This window comes from Phasianus colchicus, chromosome 4 (genome assembly GCF_987193195.1).
Source record: "Phasianus colchicus chromosome 4, bPhaCol1.hap1.1, whole genome shotgun sequence".
Classification (NCBI taxonomy): domain Eukaryota; kingdom Metazoa; phylum Chordata; class Aves; order Galliformes; family Phasianidae; genus Phasianus; species Phasianus colchicus.
Genome location: NC_143439.1, coordinates 21,472,277 through 21,490,127, shown reverse-complemented (window position 1 = coordinate 21,490,127; position 17,851 = coordinate 21,472,277). Strand labels below are relative to the sequence as shown.

The following is a 17,851-nucleotide window of genomic DNA, read 5'->3' as shown; positions in this document are numbered from 1 at the left end:
GGGATTTGATTTCAATTTTAAAACATTTTGGCTGCCTTGAATTACACTGTGTGTGCTCACTTTCAGGCTGTTATGTATACATGCCTCCTTGGCACAGCACTGAAGTGTGTCATGTTCATGTGTGTTTTCTGTACTGATTGATTTGGGTTGACTTTACATCCTCAGTTATGGACAGTTTTAATATTTGCAGGATCTGACTTCAGTCTGTTCTGTTGTTGTTTGAAACTTGTAGTAGAAAGTGCAAAGACTTGTGCTCTTCTTCCACTCTCCTTTTTGTTTTTCTTCTTTTAGTTTGGATACAGTTATACAGTGGTGAGAGATTGTAGTTGGAAGTGCTGTGGCCTTCTCTCAAAGAGAGATTTGCAAAATAAGCTGTGATGCGAGTTTAAGGCACGCAGCTAGTCAGTACTACATTCCAGAGTGCACAGTGATAAACTGCCAAAACTGGAATTGGAATGTCCACAGGGTTGGAGAGAGAGAGGAAAAAAAACCAGAATACTGCTCCGATGCTGCAACCTCTGAAGGTCTCACATGAATTTTGTTCCTTTAAAGTAAAAAATAAATCATCACGTTCCTTTTTGTATATGGGGTTGGAACATGGATCTTCAGAGAAGCGCTGGATTCTGCTGTGTTGCAATATCAGTGATCCTATATGGTAGAAGTCTGGCTGAAGTTTTTCCTATTTCCTATTTGCTTTAGCAGTCATCAGCTTTGTTCTGTGCAGAGCTGGTGGGCCGAGGTGGTGTTTTGGTGTTTGGCATCAGGAAGGATTGTTGGCAATGGAAGGATTGCAGATGGAACATACGTTTCCCTGAAATATCAAGTAGTAAATGATTGTTCATAAGAGTATGCAATTCAAGATAGCAATCTGGCAAAGAGTAAAGACCTTTTTCCATCGTGTTGTGAATGTTGCAATGTTTGAAATGAACTGCTGATACATTTACAATCATTCTGGTAACTTGTAGAATGCTATGGGTGTGAATAATCATCTGAGTCCTCTGCAGGACATTCCTGAAATAGCATTCAAATGACCAGGGAAATTATGGGATGCAGCAAAACACACAAACAATGTATGCCTTCTAGTCAGTCTCTTGCTGTCAGTGCTTTGATGCTGCACTAAGTAAGGCTTAATATGTGGGAACTTAGGTGTTATAAACATGTTTTCTTCAAGTTTCTGAGCTTCAGATGTTCTTTTGTTGTTTGTTTGCTTGCTTTTCCTGGTAGGTATAATCCCCCTGTGATCTATTTTTGTATCTTCTTCTCTTTCAGAGGAAGAACTGATCTAAAGTTTGAAGTTCATTGAGGGATTGTTCTTAATTAGTCAGACTACTGTGTTAGCTAGTTTAATGAGATGACAGTCTAGAAGGTGAATCTCTCAAAGCAAATTATAATGGTGACATGAATTAGGCTTTTCGTTCTTGCTTACGTTCCTGCTTGCTATTCTTGTTCTGCCTCATTTGCTCCCACTGCTTACAATGATGTAAAACGAGCTCTGGAGTTCTGTGCCATTGCAGGTCATTGGTTTGCATTCAGGACCTGGCTGGCCCATTTGCTCAGAATACATGAAAGCCACTAAAACTTTATTTTTCCAGGCAGGGTTTTGGCAAGAAAAATAAATTTTGAGGGCAAATGTAGAAGAGTTAAGGGTTTTTTGGGTTTTTTGTTTGTTTGTTTGTTTGTTTTTTTCTTAAAGAAACAAAACAAAAAAGATTTAGAACCTCCTATAGCTGTTATTTCCAGTATATTTTTATTTTCTACGGTAGAGGATCCTATTAGGGCTAAAAGCAAATATTTCAGAGTTTCAGAAGTTGCCTTTCCTACACTATTGACTGGACGTACGTGGGGAAACGTGGTGTTATTGGGGGAGATCATCAAGTTAATGGTGTATCATGTTTTGGAAAAAAATCCTGGGTTCAGAGCAGTAATATGTTGATCTAATCTGTTTAAGTTCAAAGGAAGGACTTATACTGTACCTTACATGAAGTCAATCCCAAACAGCTGTACCTTTAATGAAAGAATTAAATGATGATAAGGAGCTGCAGTAAATGCAAGAAAATGTGCTGTACTGGAATGGGAATTAATGGGCGCAGCGGGAAGTTGCCCGTGCTGTGCTGCAGTATCACGACATTCGCTCCATCACTGCAGCAGTGGCCACAAAACAATGTGAAGTTTGATTTTACTCGACCTGTCAATCCTACGTGCAAAGGTGCAGAAGTTAGATGTCTTTCTCAATTTTGAAGAACTATGTGCTGCATAATACTGAAGTAGATCTGATGCTCAGCAGATAGGATGTAATTTGAATTTTAGAATTTAATGGGGAAAATGTATATTACGTCTAGTGACTGGTTTATTAAAGGTACCTGCACAAGGGCTGCATTATTTGCAGTGTAATCTTGACGTTAGTTCTGCTGTACATACTAAAAGCATCCAGTTGCCATTTTTGTCTGTTCCTTCAAATGTCACTTTGGAAGGGACGACCTGTTAAAGTTTGTTCCAGAAGGCATTTTCTGAGATAGGGATGATTGAAAACAACTCTCCTGAATGGCACCTTGCTGTACTTCACAGATCATAACAGCTTTTATTCGACGCTGTGATTGTTTTTTAAATTACTACCTGTGGATGAATACTTGAAAGAACTGCCCTGCTGGTTGCATATTTGGTTTGATTGGGGGCTATCTTGGGGTTGCCTTTAAATTACATGGGGTTCTTGATGATCCTAGCATTTTCTGATCTTCAGCTGCATGGTTTTTTTCCACTTATTCTTACAAGTCTATGAAGAATAATAATTCTTTTCAATTTCAATTAAAAAAAAAAATCATTTCAAGCTAATGCATACAGAGAGCTTCTTTCAAAAATGATGAAGATGCTGTTTGTTTTGCATTATTCTTCCACCTGAAGACATAAACTATGTAATGGATGATTATTTTACTAATAGATGCCGATCAACTAGAAACTGTTTAATTTACAAAAGATGCATTTGTCACAGGGGAAGCTCCAAGTGACATCCATGAGAGTGGTGTACAAAAGCAATGCCTCTTTAATACTTCATTAAAATATCAACATGGTAGTAAGTGCTACATGTTTTTCAGGAGTAGATGTTTCATTGGACTGTCACTGAAAAGACAGGCAGAAGAAAAGAGAAGAAATGAATGTCATCAGACAGCGACAGTTGAAGTTAGTTGAAACATTTTGAATAAACAGGTTTTTAAAATATATTTAAGAGCCTGAAGCATTGATAAGTCTGTTTAGAATGTTCCAGCCTTCCTTTTTGACAGCAGGTTTTGTGAGGGAGCTGTTTTGGGAGTGGGAAAGACTGGGAAGGTTTTATCACTTGTTAGCCAGGGCACCAGTCTGGATTGTGAATCAGACTGCAGTCCCTGTCCCAGTGGAGAATGGTGAGGTGCTGCTGGAAAGCCAGCTCTCCAGGATGCAGGAGCTGCTGCAGGTAGCGAGCAGCCAGGCCTGGTTCCACAGTTGCTGCAACCTAAAGCAACAGGGAAAGGGAAATGCAGGTTTCATTTCTGAAAGTGGAATGTTCTGATTTGTTTGTTTTTCCCCTCCAGAAAAAAAAAAAAAAAAAAAAAAGGAATAAAAGAAATAATGCTGTAAAAACTCCTGTGAAGTGTAGTTGTTGTCCTCTAGATATCATTGAGGTGTGCATATCACTAGAAATATTTAACCAAAGATAATTTGTAATCTCCATAAATTCCTCTCAGATTTTTATCAACAGCCATTTCCAGCTTCAGTTGCTGTGCCCTGTGTGCCCTCTGTTTCTCGTGTATGATCTTTTTTGTTGTTGTTGTTTAGAACATAGCTCAAGTGAATAAGCAGCAGATAGGAGTGTGATAGAAATCCACTCAGATCCATCTATAGGAGCAGTGTGGGATAAATAGAGGGGAGATGAGGGTGATGGCTATGGCAGAGTGCAACATTTCTCGTGTGCTGAAGTCCCCCATACATCTGAGCTTGTTGGCAGCTTAGCAGCACACCCTGGGTTGTTAGTGGCTGGCAAGAGAAGCATGATTTGCTCTGTGCAGCCCTTGTTTGGTCTGTTCCTTGGGCCATGCATGTAGGGCTAGCCAGGCCTTCCTTCTGCTGATGTCTGAAAACTGAGTTCAGATGGTTCTAGCTGTGTTTTAGCTACCTCTGACCTTGGAAATTGCTTTCCCCCTTCTGTTCTCTCTTTTTGAGGCATTATAACAGCTGGAGGAAGCAAGACAGAAGGAAACAAAGACGTGAAGGTCAGTGTTGGGGTGTTTCAGTTCTTGTATTGTCTTAGCAGGGAGTTTGGTCTCTTATGGCATGCTGCAGACATCCCCCATACCTCAATAGAGGGATTTCTCTGACCCTTCTCTGTCTTGTTCTATATGTGGCAACTGCAAGCCATGCTCTGTGTGCTCTACAGTGTCTCAGCTGACAAGGAGACTTATCCATCTTTCTGCCTAACGTGACTACTCTCCCAGGAGCATTCCACCCCATGGGTCATTTTGCCTGTGTCCTTACTGCTGCAGCCATTACCAGACTGCAGAACCCATTCCTGGCCACTCATAAAGGACTTTGATTGTAGTCTAAGCATGGTGTGTGGCAGCACTGTAAAGTTCTTTGGGCATTAATTAAACTTCCTAGTCAGGTTAGCAAAGGGAAAAGATGATGTCTCCCTGAAGACCAGTGAAAGGATCACAAAATGCTCTAGCCTGCTTTCTTCAGCTGGCACAGTGGATTGCCATGCTCCATCAACTGGACTAATTCCTCTGCTGCCAGCAAGGGTCACCAAGCACTGCTGCTTCCTTACATATCTCCCAGTGGCTGGTTTCAGAAGGACAACAGGAAAGCAATCCAGGCTTGGAAAATGAAATGAAACTCTGTTCCTTTGCAAACCCTGTCTATCTCTGTTATGTAAGGGCATGCTTTTCTTCTGCAGGCTCTGGTCAAATGAAGTCAGGTGTCACCACTGAAAGCCAAACATGTTTTGTGAAGGCTTTTGAAAGTAGAAATCACTTTCTGGATGGAAGTCTTGTTTGGATGGTTTCAAAAATGCTGGTAATGATTGAAATGCCCTAATTTTAAGAAACGAGCTGGACTGTTACTCCACTGCTTGTGGATGTCGCTACTTCATTTCAGTAGTGTTGCTATGCATGAAAGTTATGTAAGCAGAATAATAAACCCTGTAACAATCTAACTATGGTAAAGGAAAGTGATAGAACTACAGATAGTGACAGAAAAAGCAGTAAGGTGGAGGAGAAAAAATGTAGTACTTTTTCTACCTTTGGCACGAAGCAGCGATATCAGCAATAAGGATGGAGCTCAGACCCTCTCACCCAGAGTTCCACAAAGAGCACTTTTTCCCAGTATTTGACAAGTGTAAAAATTAATGAAACATAGGAATTGGATTGGAAAGGATAAAATTAACATGTACTAAAAGCAATGGAAGAGGTATGCAGATCACCATTAGGAAATAATTTAAGTGCATTATTCTTTTGCAGAAGCCTCTTTGCTGTTTTTGCCTATGAAAGTTCGGTTCTTCAGCATGGCGTAAAGAGAGATGCTTAGTGTACTGACAACTGAAAGCATGAAATGATAGTCACGCAAACGCATTGAAATGTTTGGAACAAAATGTGAAAGGAATGGATTTTTCATTAAGGAAGCATGCAGCACTGATGATTCCTCTAACTCCTGCCATTTCTAAGACTTGACAGAAGATCAAATCTCTCACTTTATGTCTGATTTAAATCAATCATTGTTCTGTCCGGCAGAATTCCAAGACCATATTTAAAAGCTCTTTTGAGAATTATCCTTCCCCCACCCTAAGTTATATCTGCCAGATCAGGAAATTCCAGCTTCTTCTCTGAAACTTACTATGGAGTCCCCAGAGTCTGAATTGCAGAAAGCAGATTTTTTTTGCTGGACTGTGAATAATCACGATCCTCTTTTTCTTCCCTAACCTTTTCACATGCTTTCTAAAGCACAGCTTTAGCCATGCTCAGTGCTTGCACATCAGCTATAAAAGAATTGCATTTAGTGTTGTGAGTTTGGAAATTTGTCCTTGTTAGGTCAAAGTCCATGCTTGTACACATCTCTCTGTTAATTTTCCTTGTATTTGTTTTAATTGCTTTACTTAATACACTGTAGAGTGTTGAAATATCTCGTGGCATTTTTCAACGGGCTAGAAGTTGACTCCTATTTCATTACAGTGCCCCATTTTTTTTAAGCTTTCCAATACTTGTAGAAATTGGCTGATGTAGGAGAGTCAAAAGTCTAGCCTCCAAGCAGATACATTTTGTTTTAAAAACTTGAATGAAACATGAGGTAATTTCCCAAAGGATCCTGAGGATATCATGTAGAATAGGAAAAATAGCATCTCCGAGTATTAATATTTATGTTAAAGATTTTTCACAAAAGCAACTGATGTAGATTGATTTATGAGAGATCGTATGAGACTTTCATTGAAAAGTTTAAAGAGATGACACAAGTAATTGGATAGTGGAGATTTGTATCTGGGCTATCTCTTAAGAGCAATCTTTCCCATTCAGTTTAAGAGAATAATAAATGGTGAATGGAGATGTATGCTTATCCTGGCACGGGGTGACTGCGTACTTCCACTGAGTGAGCTGATGTTGAGGGCTTTCATTACTCACGCTGTGTAAAAACTTTACATTTAGCGAAATACTTAAGTGATTTTTATGAAGTAATCATTTAAAAATACGGTGTGTAAGAAATACCAGAAGCCTGTGAAATTGCAGCTTTCTAGTCAGCTGGATTTATTGTAACACTGCTTATATGGCAACTTGCCTCTCCTGGTACAGAAGATATATTCAAGGTGAGAGATTACTGTTTAATCAACTGTTTATGCTTAGGCCCTGTTTTTCTATGGAAGTGCCACTGCTCAGTATTTGAGAGAGTACTGTAGCTTTTGATATCATTAGCAATTTTTTCAACCTCTCCTTACTCTCTGGAGTACTTCCTCATTAAGGAACCAGTTTTGACTTAAAAATAATAATAATCAGAATGGTAGAAGTAAAGCCTCTCACAGAAGAGTATAATCTTGAGGTTTGGTTTTGGCGAACCTAGAAAAAGTCAGGTAAGCATAATCACATCCATGGTTTGATTCTGTCCTTTGTGAAGACCATGGCAAGGCATAAAAAACTGCATGCTGTAATTAAGCACCTCTCCAATTTTACATGCTTAATCTTACCTTTTTTTAATAGCCTATTCTTATGGAGTAGTAGTACTAGCAGTTATGTATATTACAGTATTGCAGGCAATCCTCATGAAGGACCAGAATTCAGTGTCTGCTGGATGCTCTGCTCTGAACAAGCCTTGAGACAGCCTGAGTTGGGACTGTGGTGGGCAGTGGTTCCACCCTTTCTCTTGTGCTGGCACTTGTAGCAGTACTGAACTGCCTGCCAACTAGGATGGTGTGAAAATGAATCATACAGTCTCTTCACTCCTAGTTTATTTCTTCAATCTGCCTTACTCTGGGGTCACCAGGATGTCAGTACAGGTGCACTGGGGGACCAAAACTCAATGTATTTTTTAAGGTGCTGTCTAATAGCGTTGACTGGGATGGGGGGAAAACCACTATTCTTGATCTGCAGGAGGCTGTGAGCCTTCTTTACTGCTCTGGCAGGCAGCTGACTCACATTCAGTTTGCTGCCCACTGGGACCCTGGGGCTGCTCTCAGGCTGAGCAGTCCCAGACTGTATTGTTGCAAAGGGTTTTTCCTCCCTGCATTCAGAACTGAGTCTTTATCCCTGCCAAATTTCTTAAGGTTCCTGTTGGCACATTCCTTTTCAGTGGCTGTCATGTCGGCAGTGTTGGTTGTTATCCCTGGTTTGGATTCATCTGCAAGTCTGATGAGATTGCGCCGATGCGTCCTCCGTATCATTGATGCAGATGTTGAACAGAACAGGTCCCTGCAATAATTCGTGGTGACTTCCATGGACTGGTAGATCAAAAGAAGGCAGGCCTGGACTGTAGGCTGCTAGTACAAGGCTAGGTCAGACAGAGAACTGGTCCTGTGTCATAAAGGGGTGACTAGCTATGAGTACTCTTTCAGTGGTGCCTATTGCTGTGAGCTTTGTAGCAGCGATGCACTGCTGGATTTGCTTGTAACTCTTGACTAGCATAGTCTTAAATTTTTACTGAAGTTCAAGATTGACCACACTACTTGCTATAAATGGGATTAATATAAACCTAAGAAACGCCAATTTAAAGCAATATGTATTTTTTAAATCCTTTGTGTGATTAACAGAAGCCAAAAACAAACAAACAAACAAAAAAAAGACTAAGGGAAAAAAACCCTTAAATATAAATAATAATAATCAATAAAAATATTGAATACTAGATGTTGGTTAAGTACGAATGCATTAAGGGGACTTAAAAGATACCTTTGCTTATGCGTTTGCAGTTTCTCTGTCATGTCTGCAGTGAGGCAGATTTAAGAATCCTTACTAACATGGGTCCAGTTTAAAGTGTGTGCACAAGGCCAAAGTATTTTTTTTATTTTTCCTCTTCCCAGTAGGAGAGCATTCTTCTCTCTATCATTATTGTAAATTAACCCTTAAGATCTGTCTGTTTTGTGTTCCTTTATGATGCTAAAGGATGAGGGTTGTACCACACTGTTAAACTATGCTACTAGTTCAGTAGCTTTATTCGATCAGTAATTAAATTTTTAAATTTTGTAATAATATAAAGGTCTGCAGCTTCTGTGTAAGTTTCTTCAAACTTACTCAAGAAGAGTGCAGTATATGACACAGTTTCTGTCTTTGGATTTCCAGTTTCCAATCCCAACAGCCTCAGGAAAGGAAGGAATAGCAAGTTTAATTCGTCCTTTTGCATGTGCCACTAAGAGTGAGTTCAGAAGAGAAGTTCCTGTAGCAAAGTGCACGCATCTGAAATGCTGGCATCCTCTCCTAGTAACATTTAAGCTGTGTTTGGCTTTCTGACTTCTGCCAAATGTTATGCTGATTCAAAGAACCATCCACAGAGAGCTGAGCAACTTCAGTGGTGTTGGCAGAAATACTCAATGTCTCTTGCTCTAATTAAAAGTGATTCAGTGATACAAAATCTCTTAAGTGATTTTTGTGCGTAACCTCATTGTTGTGGTTTTTTTTTACTTGGCATTTCAAAGTGTTAGCTTAAGCAATTAAATTTAAAAATGTGCAAAATAACCTCGTTCAGGTGCTCTTGTTTCCCTCTTTCACATATGCTTTCACTTTGAAAGTTAAGACTGGTAAAATGTCATTTTTGCATCTTTATGGCAGTATTGTGAATATTGTTTCGATGTTTGTACGCTTCTTTGAAGAAATGCTGACAATTTATCCTGTACTATTTAGGGGCCATAGCTGGGGAATAGGTTTAATATGTATCATATTCCCTGAAGTATAGTTCTTGAACTTGAAGTAGAATTATCTTTTTAAACCAATGATGCCAACTGCTAATGAACCTGAAGGGAGCATTTCTACTTGTTGGAAAGGTAGAAAGCCCTATTCCAGTATAATAAGCAGAGCATTGGCTCTTCTGACAGACCCGGGTTCCCTTGTCAAGTGACTCTTAGAATTCCTAAGCAATCTTTGAAACTACTGCTTTGGAAGCATTTCCACTGCTCTGAACAACTGCTTGTGCCAAACACACTCAGTAAGAGGGATGTGTGATCATTGATCATATCCTGGGGTACAGAAAAGGCTTTTTAATTTTTATTTATTTATTTATTTATTAAATTTTACCTTGCTGGGATCTGTAAAGCATATCTGACCTGGAAGATGTCATCAGTTTGGCACAAGAGGTAAAAGTTGGTTTATTTCATTTTCAAATGGAGAGCCTTGCTGAAATAAATTGAGTACGTCCAGTATTCCTGCTATCAGCTACTAGAGAGCTTGCTGCATTCATTCTTGGTTTTGGTGTAGTGTTTGGTGTTGTGGATTAGCTTTTTCCCCTTTTTTTCCCCTTTTTGAAGGCAGTTTCTGGGATGCATGTGTGGGAAGGGAAGTCACAGGAGAGCCCTTGGATGTTTCCTGTTACATAATTGCTGTGTATTTCCCATTCCTCCAACCATATTTCCAGAAGGAAGAAATTTCATCTAAAACTTGGATTCAATTAATAATGTGAATAAAGAATGTAAAAACAGTAGAGGCGCTGAAGGAACTCTGTTTTTTTAAATATAATATTATTTTTGCCATGTCTTATACAAAGAAAGGCAATTCAATTTCAATAAATGCTTTAAGAACAAGAGTTGTATGTATTAAACCAATGGGAGAGAGGGGTTAAGTGTGGGCCAGGGCATATGTCTGAATCTTTCACGCGGTTGTGATTTCTGAGTGCTTTAACACCTCAGCACCATATATTTTTACGTTCAGCAGTGGATTTGTGTGAAGCCACTGCACCTGCCCTTAGTTGTTATCTCAGTTTAGTGCAGTTTCGTGATTTGTGTCCATCTGTAGTATCTGTGCTTCTTGTGCTGTTGCAGACTCCATCACTCCACTCTCAAAGATGTACGCATTTTTCCAGAGGCTGCCTTCTTTGGAACTATAGCTGAAATGATTGAACTTCTGAACCATCTGCACCAAGAGCCATCAGACTTTTTAATGGTCTCTTTATTGGTATTGTGATGCAAATATATTCCCCTCTCTTTTTTTCATTATTGTGTGTTGCTTGCAGTTGTTTCACATCAGTGGTGTGTTTGGGCCCTTTCCAGGTGAATAGCTGTTAGTCCATTTTACAGACTGCTACTACTCCAGTAGTATCTGGGAATAGAGTTCACCAGTGCCAGGTGTTGGCCAAGTGTCTGTATACCGGTTGAGCTGGTATCTGGTTCTGTATTTTTGCAACAGGAGCTGCAGGATACTGCAAAGTATGCGATGATTTCATGAGGTATGCATTAAAAATTATCATAAAACAGGAGATTGGGTGAAAAACAAGGAATGTGATCATGAGGAGCTCAGTATTGAGAGTAATGGTGAGAGCGTGATGCAGTATCCCCAAGAGTGCAGTTGGTGGGTCTGCATCTGAATTCAGTGACCTTGGGCAGTTAACTCAAGTTCACTCTTCCCTGCTTGTGGAATGATTGGTGTGCTTGGCCCAAGCACTTTGCAGTGCTGAAGTGGGATGTTTGTGAGGTTATTTGAGATGTCCAGATGGATGGTACTTCTCAGAAGTGCTCATCACAGATTTAAGTTTCCGGCTACTGGAATGGGCAGCAGTCCTGCTGACTTCTGTGGGAGCAGAGTTGGGCAAGGAGTGTTTATAATATCCTCTCTGCAAATCCAAAGGTCCTCTACAATGCAATTATTTGTCTGCAGGAGGAGGAAAATGGAGTTCAGAGAGCAGCATTTTCAAAATTCTTTTCTGTAGGGTTCACTTGGACTGGTGTGTATATGAAATTAGGGAAAGGAGGGAAAAGGAAAGGCTGGGAATAGAAAAGATCTTTTAATGTTGATGTTACTGTTACGATTTTTTTTTTTTTTTTTGCCCAGTTCTGACTGCATTCGTTTTTGGAATTTCCCAGATGGTATTTTCATGCCACAGTAATGTCCTGTAATTTAACCCTTTCACAGTTAACTAGCTGCTATGAAGCATGCTTTCAATACTTACTGCCTGTCATATCCAAGTGACACATCATCCAAAAGAGCAGAATAAATATTTAAAATCCTTTATCATAAGTATTTCAGCCTGTGGTCGTTCTCCTCCCTTTTTTATATAACGTCTCAATCAAATGATAAGCTTTTTGGATGGATGTTGCTCGTGTTTGCCTACAGAAACTTTTGGAGAGTTTGTGTCTTTAAGTTTCACAAACCTACGCTTGATTGATTTGTATTTATCTTCTTAAAACATGCATTTCTAAATGTATGTCTTCCTATTATAGAGAAATAGTTTGATAATAAATGTATGAAATGAGAAGCAAAGTGGGAGAAGACAGATAGAGGAAACATTCCCAATTCAAGTTCACAGGCAGCAGCCATGGGATTGGGAACATTAAAGTTCACTGGAATCATATCAAGGGGTTTATGGCCTTAGATTAGTAGTAATAGCTAATTTTTTGATTGACAACAAGGGTTCCCTCTACATTGTCCAAGCACATATACAAATAACCTATAGCTGCACTGCACATAATAGCCTTTTCATAATGTCACTGCATTTGAGCTTTCCAGGGGAAAAGCTCAAAGGTTGCGCTGCTGATTTATGGCTGTGGAATTATCCCTCTGTGAGGTTATGGTTATCAGACATTCCTGACATTCCAGGTGTCTAATATTATAGTGCTTACATGCCAGTGGAGGACCAATTGCTGCGGCAAAGTAGAACGCAGGAGAAAACACTCATGGCACTGCCCATTTCCACTCCTCCATCCCATAATCTTTGCAGCTATCTTCTTTGCACTGAACTTGGCAATGCTGAGGGGATAAATTATGAGTAAAGAGATTTTTTTTCCCTACAAAAGATTACTTGTTCTCCTTTTCACTTAAGCGTTTGGTTTCTTTCAGTATTTTCTACTGCTAAAACGGTGTAACAAAATGGACAGCTGTGTTCAGTGTGTTGGTTTTTTTTTTTTTCCTTCGCTGATAGTAAGTAGTAGGAAAAAACAGTTTATCATAATGAGAAGGAAGAGGAAACAGAAAGCCACACCTGCTGGCAGATTGACCTGGTCCTGCGGGCAGTGGGTGTGGGTCCCTTCCTTCCCCAAAGCATTCCTCTCCTCTGGGTCTCTGCCACTCAGGCAGTGGCCTTCTCAGAAGCACCTGTGGGGGGGATAGTGAGCTGACACCAAGTTCATGTTGGGTTTTTCCTTTTTTTTTTTCCAGGTGTAAGGGGCTATTTGTTTTAAAGAACTTGTTGCTCTCAACACGCAGTGCATCTTTTCTGTTAAGTACATTGGCTGGGTTGTCTTACAGCGGTTCTGTTTGGAGTAGAAAAATTATTAGAAGCAGTCAAGTGTTTTTCAGAGTTCTGTTTTTTGGTATCCTAGACATTTAGTAAAAGTGATGCATAAGTATATTGAATGTGGGACTTCTTGTTGCAATAGAGTTGCAGGCAGGTCACTTGGCTTGTTTTCATCCTTCTGGCAGTGACATATTTTTAACAAATCAGGAGCAACAGTTACCCAGAAAACATTTGAGAAACATTTGAGAATAGTTTTCTACTGCACTTACTGCTTGTCTCCAAAGCCAGTCACTGGTGAGGTATCAGCTTGTTGTTTCTAAGCAGCACTTACTGAGTGCTCCAAATGGTTTTACTGAATGTGGATGGTTGTGTGCCATGGTACAGCGTAGGAAGCTGAGCAGGTCTGTAGGAAGGCCTCTGGGCAGGAGCAGCCAGCAGGGGCAGTGGGCAGCCCTGGCTGGGCTGCATGGCAGCACCACTTGAACTGAATGAAGGGAGCTCTCTGAATGAGAGCTAAGAAAGAACCACCATTCATCACACTGCTGTTTTAGTAAATCATTTCAAAACAACCTCAAGTACTTTGCTTAAATTATACAGAAGAAAGTGTTTATTCAGTGCTCTAAAAAATGATTGCATGTGGTTTTGTCCTATCTACACAAACCCATAACTTGTTTGTACTATGGGAGATGTCATTCAGTACTAGAAATCAAGTGAGTTTGTAAAACAGCTGTGAGAGGTGTGGTCCCAGCAGTAGATACTGAATGTTGTCCAGCCATTCTATGTTGCTGCAAGGCAGTGAGCTGACTTACATACATCTCTTAGTGAAAGCACTTAACTGCATGTCTGTACGTTTGTTGTGTTTTTTTTAAACCAAGAAATGCTCTAAAACCCAAAAAGTATATTTATTTAGAGTCTACAGTCTCTCATAAGTATTTGAGACCTTAAAGGAATCATAGGATAGAAACAACATGCTATTAAAAATGGTACTGCACCTGTATGATTTTTTTTTGAAAACTGGAACCTTCTCCCATTTAAGGCAGGTTTCCATTCTTTGTCTGAAATTTGACTGCTTTATCTTTTTATTACCAGGAACAAAGTGATCTGAAATCTGGGAAATGAGTGAAAAATGTTAAATGTATCTGGGAAATACCTGCTGATGGAACAAATAAGTGTTTTTCAGCTAAACGTACATAGCTCCTCTGTGAATTTCTATTCTACAGTTAGTTTCAGTACCTGCTGTGCTACAAGCAGTGAAGGCACGCTGCTGCCAAGGTGCTGTGCCAGCTACGTGTAAATGCTGGGTGTGTCTACCTACCTACATCAGTGTGTGTATGTGTGTGTGACACAGAAGAGACTGATGGGGCACATGCTATGCTGGATAACGGCATAAATCAGCATCAGGTGATATTACTGAAAGCTTTTGTAAAGAATGGAGTAGTATTTAATTTTAACTACTAGGTTATTGTGTTTTGTTATCGAAAAGGTGCCATGCATGTTTGTTGCCTTTTAAATATGGGCATTTGTTCACTGAAAAAGTGATTGCGGAAAGAAACCTTGTGAGCTGGATAAACAGACTCTTGACCTTTTGTTATTTAAGACCAACTGCTACAATAATACAGCCTGCCACTATGCAAGTCCTTCTTTGATGTGTTGTCATGTCATGCAGATGCCCACTGGATTACTCTTTCAAAATAATACCCATAATGAAGCGATAGTTTATCTTAATAATACCCTTATTAAAACAGAATGTACCTAAGCAATACAAATGTTGTACATAGTGTCTTGGGCTGGTTTCTGAATAAGAGGCACTAGTGTGCTAAGAACACGGTGTTTAGAAACTGAGATCCTATCAACAGAATCATGAATGAGATTTTGGAAAGAGAAATGGTGTGTGGGATTTGCATGGTTATAGACTTAACGAACAAAGAATGTAGGGAAAGAGTGTTCTATGAGCATTCAAACTCAGCCACTTTCTACAGGTAAATGGCCTGGTTACCACATTTTAAACTTAGGGAATGTGTTGGTTGTTTTTTTTTTTTTTCAGCTTCAGACACTGATTTGTAAAAGTGAAAATCACCTTCCCAACGTAGTGTAACTCTGTGCTGCCAGTGGATACAGATCTCAGCCATTGAGGAAAGCAGTGCTCTCCTTCTTGCCCTAGCCTACAGTGCAGAGATATATCTGCAGTTCTGCATGTGCTTGGCTACCTGGGCATTACTACTAAGTGTTTGTCCAGCCTAAATTTAGTTACCTTCTGTTGGATCAGGAGCCTTGTATTTAGACAGTCTATGTAGTCAGTAGGAAAAGAGGGAAACCTTCAGAGTGTGATTCATCCTCAATCTGAACAGATGTGCTGAATTAGTCTCGATAGGGGAATGTGAAGGAGTAATTTGGGTAAGTTAACTAACCCTTAAAGTTAATGAGATGAACTGCACCCCTGAGTTTTATATGAGAAATCCATCTTGGGTGCTTGAATTTTGGGCAGCATATTTGGGATGGGATGAGAAGATGGGTTTATGGATCTTCCAAATTCACAATGCTTGAAGCATTAGAAAGTGGGGTCAGGGTTGAATTGGCTTTAAGATCCAACTTGAACACTAAATTAGGAAGTCTAGTAAAGAATTTAAACACTTTTCTTCTTCTATTTTTACATTCCTTTTTCTGACCAGATCATTAAATATTACATTTGAGCAATTGAATGAAAATAAGAATGTAGTAGTTTCAATTACTCTTTTTCAAAATAAGTAAGAAATTAGCTGATGTTGATCATTCCTATTCCATGACCTTGCGCTACCTGAAAGTATTTGTGAGGAGGTGTTCAGAAGTTGTGTCACTGTTGTATTGTGTAGTTGGTAAGTTACTGTACAGCCTTCTTGAAGGGTCTGTGTATGGTTAAATGAGCCAGATATGGGTAGATATACATGTGGTCACTGGGTTTCTTTATTTATGTTTTAATAGATGTAACTTTTGTCTACTCAGTTCCTAGAGCATGAAGAAGATATGTCTTTTTTTTTAGAACAGCTGGGAGTCTTTTTAAAAAAGTAATAGTGAGTCCTTCATTGTAAGAGAAAGCAAGTAATGTGTATTGTGCATTGTTATTTATCATTTTATGTACAAGAATGAATGGGTATGAAAATTAATCTGTATAATACTTTAGATAGGTGTCTTACTAGATTATTGCTGTAAGGCAAGGAACATAAGGTTATTTTGGGTAGAGGATAACTAGGATTTGGAGAATTTTCAAATGCATATTGAAGTTGCTATAGAAGTTGAGTACTGACCTTAGCTGTAATTGAATTCAAAACTCCAAGTCTTAACTGTAGGTCAAGCATTACACAACAAAGAAGGTATTCTTGGAAGTCTTTTTAAAAGACATGAAGTTGAACCTTGTCATAGCTAACAGGTATTTTTATGCACCTCTTACCAACTTGCATTTTTGTCCTTTCTAGTTGAGGAAAAGAAGAGCCTCAGATTTGTTGTTTGCATTTCATGTTCTTCCTGACCCCCCAGTTTTCTGAGATGTGCCTGCTGTTACTTTCTTCTCTTCCGCATGTGCTCTATCCCTATATGTTATAAATCACATTAGGTCAGTCTAAGCAAAACATCTCTAGTTCTACTACAATGGTTCTTCAGTGTATGGATAGAATCAGGTCTTGAAATATGCTACAAAAGTCTGCTGAGTTTAGGAGGGAGCAAAGACCGAAGTCTGGAGTTTCCAGTTGATAAAGTAGAGTCCTAATCATAATATGGGTAATATCCAGTGTTATAAGCACCTTCAAGAGATCTTGGAGAGAAATGGAGTCAGAGAAGGAATGCAGCAGAATACAGTGTTCTTGCACAGAATAATGTGCTGAAAAAGTCATGTGCATGAGTGTAATACGCACACTCATTTTGAAGAATATGCACTCTGATGATCACAGAAGTGTGAAATACCATGAGTTGTTCACATCCTAACAGAAAGACAGTATTCACATAGTAAATTTCTTGGATTTTGTAGACACTGATTTCAGTAAGAAATATTTCTTCTGTATATTTTTGTGGTCTCAGGGAGTATCTCAAGCAAGAAAATGCATAAAGTTGTCCAGATGAAACCATATTCCATTGGCAATCTGTCAATCTGTAGTTATGTTTCCATTTTACAACATCATCAGCCTCTTCATTAATTTTAGATGCATATACAGCTTGCATTCATGTCAGTGAGAATATTAATCATTAATGATGATATGTATAACTGCAGAATCTACTGTTTAAAGTCTGAGGTAACATTCACATTTTTTCAAAATACAAAATGGTTGGTGGTGCTATAGTTTCTCTATATGTAAGCCATATTTTTTCCCCTAGCTTTCCTAGAGCATCTATGAAGTGATTGGCAACAGCATAATTACATAATGGAGTTACAGATTTTCTCCTGACTTAATTGGGAGCAGCCAGTTCCTGAGACAAAGATACACTTTTCTTGTTCCCTGGCCCTCAGGATGCTTTTCTCTCATTTGCTGAAATGCAGCTGTACAGCACTGAGTAGAAAAATTGCTATTATGAGTTTAAGGCTAATAAATTAATCATCACTTGGAAGGAATTACAAAAATTATTTAAAAAAAAAAAAGTATTGCCCCATAAGTGAGAATACTTAAACTCAATGAAAGTTCACTTAAAAAGAAACAGCCTTCTGACGATTAATTCAGCTTCATGGTACACTGAACGTGGACTTTAGGTCATCCTTTTTTGAGTATTGGCATTCTTTCAAGAGCGTGTAAATTGATAACCACCAACTGAAAAAGTATTGTAAAGTACCTTGGAATATCAGTGCCCTGAGATGCAGCACTTAATCCACTATTACAGTGCAGTAAACCTTATTTTTCCTGGGTCATGGTTAATGAATGTAATAGCAGTTTGTCTGTTATATGTTATTATGTCACAGATAATGATCTTCACACAGGCGACATTCGTTCAGCCCTTGCTCTCAGGTATTATTTCCTTT

General features: G+C 39.1%; 1 protein-coding gene across 3 annotated transcripts in view; it reads left to right on the top strand.

The window, feature by feature from the left end:
- The window catches only part of WWC2 (WW and C2 domain containing 2), an 85,649-nt gene that overhangs the window by 7,458 nt on the left and 60,340 nt on the right, over positions 1-17,851 (top strand). The gene's annotated exons all lie outside the window — the stretch shown is intronic.